The following is a 10,106-nucleotide window of genomic DNA, read 5'->3' on the forward strand; positions in this document are numbered from 1 at the left end:
GATTCTTTTCTTCAGCTCTTAGTTCAGATATTGACCAGTAACATGTCCCTCTGGTTTACAAACACCCATCCATTCCTTTTAAACCAACAGAAAGTGCATATCCTTTAAATGCTCACTTCCACATTCTGCCTCCAATACTTTAGCAGATATCAATAGGTAAACATTTCCCTCCAAACCTTCACCTTGAAGACCTCTCAAACTCTATATCCATCCGTCCTGTTTTTATTTTTTTAATAAGTCTTATTCCATAAATCTGTTCATGCATGTACAATTAACAGTATAATATATACTCTTCCTTGGACAATTAATTATACTCTCTGAAATATCAATAATGAAAGAAGGATAACTGAACATAAACATTTAACTCATTTTAGATACTTTCCCAATAATTTATTTCCACATTAGAGTTTTCATTAAACAAATAGATCTCTTCTTCTGTTGAGTCAAGTGCTCACATTTGGAATTCTATTCTCTTCTACTCCTAATAGCCAGGTCCCATCCAAGGAAAAACTACCAGCTTTTCCTTCCAAGGTTTTCTCAGTGGTTTCCTCTTCCTCTGAATATGGCAATTAAAATCTCCCCTGGGGCCACCATGGATTTGGTCCCACATCCAAGATGGCTGCCAAAATCACTTAAATTGGCTATTTGCAGATTCTGCTTCTCATAAATTATACTTTTGAGACAGAAATAGATTGTTTTTGGCTGTACACTTGCTTTGTGTGAACAATAGTTCTCTTTGAACAGTGATCACATCTACCCAGGGTGATATTCACTGCACTCCTGCTGATTTAGAAGGGGTGTGGCATTTCCACAAATTTTAAACATTATCATTGATCTTTGTGTGGATATTAATTTATGTGATATAATAACTTTATTGATCTTCCATTTCTTAAAATGCTGGAATCATCAGCACTATGGCAGCCAATCCTTTTTTGATCATCAGAGCAGATGACAGAAGAAGATTCCTCCTTTGCAATGAGCATATCAACGACATGGAGGACCTCTCAGAAGTAACTCTTCCAGTATTCACATCTCTCCAGAAACTTGTTGACAGATGGCAAATTGTTGGTAACAGTTTGTGCACTGAGGCACCTTATGCTGAATTCTAACTAGCAAGGCTACGACTGTCCATCCACCAAAATGACATGTTTGTTCACAAAGGGTGTTAAATCACATTTATAAATCATGTCAAACGAAAAGAAACAGTCCAAAAAAATTCATCATTTGAGTGTGGAATCTGTGCCCAAGTCAAATTATGGATCTTGTGGTGCAAAGGGTAACCCATATAGGCTTCCAAGAGAGGTAGCAAAGAATAAGCAGTCATGCCTAATCTGTTATTTGGAGACTAATGCTGACAATAAACCACAAAAAGATGGTGGACTGGGGAGAATGGGTTTGATGGGTCATTGTCTGGAGATCCCTTTTATACAATTATTGGGGATTTAATCACAGATACCACAATAAACTGATAAGTAAATGTCAGAGGCAGTCCGAATCAAGGTGGCTACAAAAAACACATCCCACAACTGATGCATTCATCAAGACAAGTCATGTCATGGCTAAGATCAAATCTACATTGAAGGAGAGACTTGAGATCCTGACATCTTCTGTCCACAAAGAAACCACCTTAGGTGCCCGAAAACAGCATGAACACGTGGTCCAAAATCTAGTTCTTCAGCTCGACAAATATTTCAACAATTTCCTGGTCGGTCCCACTTATCACCTGACAGCTGGTATGGAAATTGACTGTGATGTTATAAAAGGACTGATGCAATCACCAGAAGTTGGGGAGCAGAAATACAAGCAATTTGTTGTCTCCAGATTGAAAGCAATTGGGGAGGAACAGGTCAATTTATTTGACTAAATTACAAAACCTAAGATTAAGACTGGGATGAATAAGGCCAAGAAAGACCCGAAGGCTGTAAAGTTCCCAAAAGAAGAAAGACAGCCTTTGGTTTACTGGTTGGCAAAGCAACATCTCCTGAAGAGGCTCATTCTTATCCCCTGGCATCTGTCCTGCTTGGTCAAGCAACACCAGAGAAAGATTTGAGGAAAGAAACAAAAGCAGCATTGAGGAACTATCTAATGGAAGAGTCTGGTTCTGTTGGAGTCTGGTAAACCACCAGAGGGGGAAACTGGATAGTTGATGGAATGACTGCTGTGAAATCTGTTCCTGCTCAGAACACTTGGGGGGAATGTGCAACAGCTCTGTTTATGTTCTGTCTTCCACAAAGCGAGATAAAACCACATGAGTTTGGAATCATATTTGATTAAACAGTGCAACCACAACAAAGAAGCTCACTAAACTCTGACGTAGCACACCTGGAAGAAGAACTCACTCACATCACAAGCTATCAGCAGAGTATGACAAGGGGAAGGATTGGGACTCATTCCTGAAAAATCCCCAAAACAAGACAGAGCTCATCAAATTTCTGGTTGGTTACTACAAAGACAATCCTGTGAGATGCAAACTGAATATTCCATCAACTGTGACCGAGGAGGAAAATATCTGGTCGATAACGCTGCAAAGTATCGAGAAACTCGATCCAAGTAATCACCATGCAGAGGACACAAGGCTGGTCCGAAAGACCCTGTGGTTGTCAAGGCAACAGATACAGATGTCTTGGTTCTCCTGACCTATGTCTATTCTGTTTGCAGCCCACAATAACATTGGGTGATGAAGATTCACCGTGAGTGGTAAATTAGTCTGAAGGCTATACGTAACTGATTTGGTGACAAGATTTGTCAAGTACTTCCAGCCTATCACAGCATCACAAGGTGTGTGTGATGCAACTTCATTTCCATTTTGGGGTTGGCAAAGTGAAACTACTGAAGAAGATGGAGAAACATGGGAAGTGTAATATCCTCTTCCATCTCGTCAGATCATCCTCTTCTATATAAGACATTGAGGAGAGTAAAACATTCTTCCGAACCTGCATGTATGCTGTCAGTGAAAATGAGGAATTTATGTGCACACGGATCAAGATGTAGGACAAGCAGAAGATGATATCTGGTTCCAGCGTCCTGCTATACAGTATGAGTAGTCCTGATGAATACTTCAAGAGAAGTGACTTCCAAGCTGTTATCTGGTATCAGTATCTGAAGCAAAACATCACATTTCCTTCTATACAACACAGAGGCTGGGAAGAGCCTGAAGATGTTATTTGGCTGATGTGGTTTACCTGTTCACAGTTTCTGCCAAGACAAAGCCTGCAGCACCAGGTACATGCATGTTTCAACAACATAGGAATGTATACCAGTTGTTTACATTTGTTATTTGGCATTTTTGGGGGGAGGTTTATATTTTTGGGGGTTTATGTTGTTATTTTTTATTGTTTTCAGCACTTATGGTTTGTTTGAGCTATTTATTTGGTTTGTTTAGTCATACAATTTGCAACTGCATATGCTTTATGATATGCAGGAGACATTGATTGCAATGCAGATCAACAAGATAGGAGAGAGAAGGACAAGCCTCCAAATAAGGAGAGAATAAAGAACCCCAGTCATAGAGAGGAGAAATGTGCTGAATGTTATCTCGGAGAACATGAAATGTTGGAAAGTGACAGCGACATTCCAGAAGACCTGAGTTTGGCACTTTCGAACAATTGTGCAAAAGTCCATTGATCAGAATCTTGGATTGGCAGTGATTTGAATATTAGTATATGATACACTACAGGCATGTATTAATCATGCTCCACTATCACCAAAAATGTTGATGACTCTCTTTAACAAAAATAGCCAATTTGGCCAAATTGTGCTTCTCTGGACCATTGTATATTCTAATAAAGCTCAGGTGAGCATTATTGTGTCCAGATTTGTATCTCTGAAGTCCCATGTTAGCACACATTTTTTAAATGGAATAAACAGAAATGGCAAATAGCCAAATGTAAGTGATTTTGGTGGCCATTTTGGATTTTGGCAGCCATCTTGGATTTGGAGAAAAAAATCCAGCATGGCCCCAGGGCAAATTTTAATCACCATAGTCATTGGAAGAAGAAATCACTGAGAAAACCTTGGAAGGAAAAGCTGGTGGTTTTACCTGGCTAGAACCTAGCTCCAATGCTTGTTTTATTGTCCCAATTATTCTAACGTTATTGTGGGGTCTGCAAATGAAAGCTTTTTGCCGAAGTCTTTCATTAACATGCTGACCAAGCCGGTTGTTTGACTCAAGGTGGTGGAAATTTTGGAATTTGGACAGAGTACCAATGATAACTCACCTACCTTTTGTGGAAGATGCCATGGGATCTTTAACATCCACAAACTAACGCCACCAAACAGGCCACCTATCTTAACAGGTATCGGAGGGGCAATGTGTTTTGTGCAGTATTATCCTTTTCACGAAGCAGCAAAGTGAGAATTTATAGTTAGTTGCACCAATAATCAAACCAAGACCGTATTTTCCTGCAAACTATATGTTAAATTAGTTCCAAAAATTCCAACTGCAGGGTTACATGGTATTTTACCTTATGGCACGTGATGTAACCACAGGGCACCAAGTTAAATGATGAAGGATGTACAAAAAGAGGCAGTTTTTTAAGTTTAATTATATCTTTAATTGCAGTACTTTCGCATGTTTTACTGACACATACAGTATATCTAATTCAAAAACTATTTAAAATACCGATAAATCGTCTTCTGTGAAGCTCACAAAGTCCTCGTCTTCTGTGTTGCTGTGAAACAGCTGAAGCAGCTCGGAGTCGGAAAAAGTGTGGGTCTGTCGCATTCTCGTCCTTTTATTCTCCAGAAATCAGCCCACTTTTTCGTCAACTTTCAATTTGAATGCAGCCATGAAACTTTTACGATTTCTCTTACTTGTATTGACAGCAGGGATATGTTCAGTTACCAAGCAGCGAGCTAGTGCTTACCACGCCAGCCGTTCCTTATAAAGTTTTGAATGGAGTGCTTTCTTGAGTGCTTAACCCACTTGACGAGAACTCCACAAGAAACTTTGTAACTGAACATACTCCTGACAATGTACGGCAAGGACTTGTTATACGCAGTGATCTTCACTCATTTTGAGAGGAGGGCCACTTTTTCGATAAGACATCAGTGTGAGAGCCACCACACCGCATGCAGCAATTCATAATGACTGATATTTGGCCCTGCCTCCACATACTCTTCTTCGTTGTGGTTAACTGGGCTGTAAGCTAAATTGTACATTGCAACCATATCCTTATGTAGTTGTGTTACTTTTATGCTTCACGTTGGAACTCATTTTAGACCAATGGGTCAAATTTGATAGCATTTATGGCAGATTACAATGGGGTGTTTTCACGTTTGTGTATTATCGACGGCACATCAAGTTCCGCACTTGAGGCCACCAGGAGCTGCCAGTGGCTCGCGGGCTGTGCAATGAAGAACAGGGTGTTACAGTGTGGACGATTTTGTGGAATGACATAAAATTCAACAGCTTGCTGGGTATTTATACATTTCTAATGGATGAGCAAGCTGCATGGTTTCCGAGCACATTGGTAATGGAAACTACACTGGTTTTTAGCACATCGGTACTGTAAACTTTAATTATTACACCAACCCTTTTCCAAGACACTCATTTTAATGTGAATTAGTTATTTACCGCAGTTGTATTTAAAAAAAAGAGGTCCTTTGGCCCTTGATGCCAAAGCCGTGTCCACTGCTGGAAATATGGAGATCGCGTATCTGCTGGTCAAGTGGAGAGGAAAGCTGGCTTGTGGGGTATATCTGTGTGCAGGTTATATGCGCCTGAAATTTTCGGACAGCACTTTTTTTCCCCAGGTGCGTGGTATTTGCATGAAAATATGTGGACAACACCAAGATGCACCACATGTTTCACCATCCTGTCAGACAGAGGCCTACTTTGTTATACAACTGTGATTGTAAATGAGCCTGGTGACACAGGTAACCTTCTAAAGATGTGCAAGATGTTGGTGCTAGTCTCTTGGTGAGAATGCCAGTTTTGTAACTGAAAGATAGTCGGTTATAAACCAAGCTGAAAGCAGTTGCATTAAAGATTTGGATTCAAAGATTCTACAAACCAAGCTAATCTCTCATCAACTACCATGTAATTTATCTCCCTCCTTTGCCAATGTCATTTCACACATGAAAATCTTTATCTTGTGTTGTATCACAAAAACTTACAGGTTATTCAGTAAAATATGAATTAAACAAATTAGGTCCTGTAAATTAAACCTGAGGAACAGAAGATGTGCTTCCATGATAAACTTTTAATATTCTGACTTGCAAAGCTCTTTCTGGGTTTTTGCCTCTGTTTTTTCCTTGTTTTTTTTCTTTTATGCATTCCTCTGAATAGAAGCTTGACCATAAATCACATGCAGGACAAAGGAATAAGATGTCAATGCACTTTGACATGAACTCCTGCAAGCACAATAGGAGATAATAGACAAAAAGCATATCCAGAAGTATTTGAACATTGGGTCACAGCATCATGCCACATCAGTTCAAATGGAAATTGGACTAAAAATGTCAGGTCAGGTATGGGAGCATGCACCAGAGCAGCACGCCGCTGCGTCCGCTTTCCATCGGTACTCAAGGGACCTCCATCTGGCCATCCCCCAAGCAGATGCCTGGCCCATCCCCATCTCCTTGAGATGCCGATCAACCTGCTGCAACCACGAGGCACGTGGTCGGCCCATTGGCCTCCTCCACTCACGAGACTCCCTCGCTGAGAGAATCTGGTGAGCAGGATCATCGTCAGGAAAATGAGCCACATGTCCTTACAGCCGCAGCTGACGCTCACGGACAATGCAGGTAACAAATCTCATTTGAGTCTCTCTCAGCATCTGCTCGTTGGACACAAAGTCTGACCAGCAATACCGAAGGATTCTCCGAAGAGACCTGGTACCAAAGGAATTAAGTCTCCATCTCAGATCCTTGGTAAGAGGATCTCAGATCCTCGCATCCATAGAGCAAGACTGGAAGCACCAATAACCTGAAGACTCGGACTTTCGTCCTCCCACAAAGGTACCGGCAGCGCCACATCCCGTTATCCAGTGAATCCATGACTCCCCAGGCCTGACCCAGACATCTATTGACCTCTGACTCACAGCCAGCAGAGACATGAATATCAATGGCAAGGAAAGTGAATCTCTCCACGACCTCAACATCCTCACCACAAACAGGCAATGAGAGGACAGCAGCATCCACGACGTCATTGAAAGCCTGGATCTTAGTTTTGACCAAGGAAAACCGTAATCCCAGCGGCTCCGACTCCTCATTCAGCACCTCGAGGACCCCCAAAAGGATATCTAAAGTCTCCGCAAAGATGACTACATCATCTGCAAAATCAAGGTCAGAGATCTTGACATTCCCAAATGATGCACCGCAGATTGATCTCTCTGACATCCTCACTAGAATCCAGTCCATGCAAGTGCTGAAAAGTGTGGGGGCCAGTACACACCCCTGACGAACTCCAGTAACAACTGGAAATAAGTCAGAGATCTCACACCACTCTCATCTCACATCTCACCACATCTCACAGCACTGTCAGTACCAGAGTAAAGTTCAGACATCAGATCAATCAGTTTAGGGGGCACCCCACGAAGACAAAGAATCCTCCAGAGGGCATCGCGATTCACTGAATCGAAAGCTTTGCAGAGATTAACATAGGCTGCAAGCAGCCCCTGCCGAAACTCTCGTCTGCGTTCAGTGAGGACCCGAAGAGCAAGGATACGGTCATCAATCGTTGACCTCTTTGGGGTAAAGCCTGACTGCTCTAGATGCGGGTGCTCAAGCAGATGGTGGCGAACCCTCTCAAGAATCATCCAAGCAAAGACCTTGCCCGGCACTGAGAGCAGCGTCACCCCTCGGTAGTTGTTGCAGTCTTGGCGATCACCCTTCCCTTTCCAAAGAGGACAACAAGGCCCTCTTCCAGTCAGTTGGGATGATGCCTGTGTTCCAGGCAGAGCACAGCACTGCATGCAATGACACAAGTGCAGCATTTCCACCAGCCTTGAGAAGTTCAGCGTGGATGCCACAGATCCCTTGCGATTTACCCCATTTCAACCGGTTCACCACAGCCTGTGTTTTCACAAGCGAAGGTGGACCACAGTTGATTGAAGGGTCAGCAACAGGGAGTGTAACACCCCTGACATCCAACTCGACAGCTTGTGGATCAGCCTGGCACAACCGCTCAAAGTAACCGGCACAGCGGGCCTTCACTTCGCACTCCTCTGTCAAGAGCCTACCATCCTCTGCTCTAACTGCAGTACACCGAGGGATGGGCTTGGATGAACGCAATGCATGAATTCCGCTGTAAGCAAGACTGTAATCCCTTGACCACAGGTGATGCTCCACCCCCTCAGAGATTCCTTACACATAGGCCTCCTTGTCCACCATTAGCACACGTACAGTTTTACGCCTCAGCTCCCGGAACAGCTCAGCTCTGCAATTCAGCCTGGCCCTGTGACTCTGGTCAATGGTATCTAGTGTCCCTTGAGACAAAATTCTTCTTTGCCCTACGGTGAGTTCCAAGACATCCACCGGCAACGTCAAGGACGGTGGTCTTGAAGGCACTCCACAACTCTTCAGGACCTCCCAAAGCACCCAGACTCTTCAAATCTACACTCATCCTGTTCGCAAACTCCTCAGCTACCCTGTCATCCTTGAACTTGCCAACATCCAGCCTAGGCTGGGATGGTACCATTCTCCTGGATTTAAGGTGCAACTTCAGAGTTTCTACAACAAGCCGGTGGTCAATATTGAGGAACTGAGCACTCCGATAGACCCTGCACTTCTGGATCATCCTCCAACGACCATCAACGAGGACATGGTCAGTCTCCTTTGCCGCACTGCCAGCGTTGGAATACCAAGTCCAGCAATGAGCTTGTGGGCGCTGAAATCATGAACCGGCCACCCGAAGTCCATGACTTCTTGCAAAGTCAAGGAACTTGGTGCTATTCTAGTTCATAGTTCCTGGCCCCTGGGGACCAACATATGTCTCCAGTCGATGCATTGAAATCCCCCAGGACTAGAAGTGTATCTCATCTGGGGCACTGATCAACCATAGACTCGAGCGTGGCGGAGAATGCATCCTTCACGGTGAGATCACTCGCCTCAGTCGGAGCATAAACAGAGACCTTGGAAATAACACCTAAGGAGTGATGAATCCTTAGTCTCATAATACGCTCGTTGACTGGTGTTACCTCAATTATCATTGGAGATAGCTTGTTGGACACAGCTACAGCAGCTCCTTGGGCATGATAACCATCAGAGTGACCAGACCAATAGTGGGTGTAGCCACCCACCATGATCTCGCCGCAATCCAGTCTCCGAACCTCAGAGAGTGCTGCAATACCGATGCCCAAACACTTGAACTCAGATGAGACCAGAGACAGGTGATCATCCTCTCTTAGGGATAGGACATTCCAGGCACCCACCCGAAGGGACCGCCTCAGGTTAACCCAAGGAGACCGCCGTCTGGTGGACGGCACCTCAGCACAACTCCGAAACACTCTCCCGCAATCTGACTCAGGAATGTTACCCTGTGGTTTCCCTCCAATCATCAAAGATTGGGGGTCCCGAAGGCTTTGCCCCAATCCCGTCATCCATTGAGCTGCCCTGCGAAGGGAAGCTGCACAGGAGGTACTCCCACGCAGTGGGTTTTCAGATTTCTTTGCGTTTTGCGGAATGAAGGGTTTTACGGTGGCCGGAGTGCAAATCCTGCCACCAACCGCCAAATGTGCCATTAACCAACCTACTACAAATGTGCCAACCCAATTTAAGGATAGATATCATGTATCACTTGGTTGATGGTCGTGTCATTACCAGGAATGTGACTCTCCTGTTGAGGCATTGTATTCAGCAGATTCAACCAGAAATTTTGAATGCAGTCAAGCTACCAACATGACAAAATAACCATAAGTTATCAAAAGGTACTTTGGCAACTTTATCGTCAACAACTTACTTCTAGCAGACTTGGGAGTCCCTCATGTGGGCCATAATGAGGACAAACTAATGAAATATGGGAGAATGCTCAAATCTCGTCATCCTTTGAGAATGATTGGATGTTTGTTATGACCCTCGCTGAAGGAGAGGGTGTTGCATTTGGGTCTGTTTGTCTGTCTGTTTGTTATTTGCAAAATCGAAGATTTTTTCAAGAATATTGGTTT

Source organism: Eptatretus burgeri, chromosome 3 (genome assembly GCF_056783735.1).
Source record: "Eptatretus burgeri isolate ZD-2024b chromosome 3, Ebu_testis_v1, whole genome shotgun sequence".
NCBI lineage: Eukaryota > Metazoa > Chordata > Myxini > Myxiniformes > Myxinidae > Eptatretus > Eptatretus burgeri.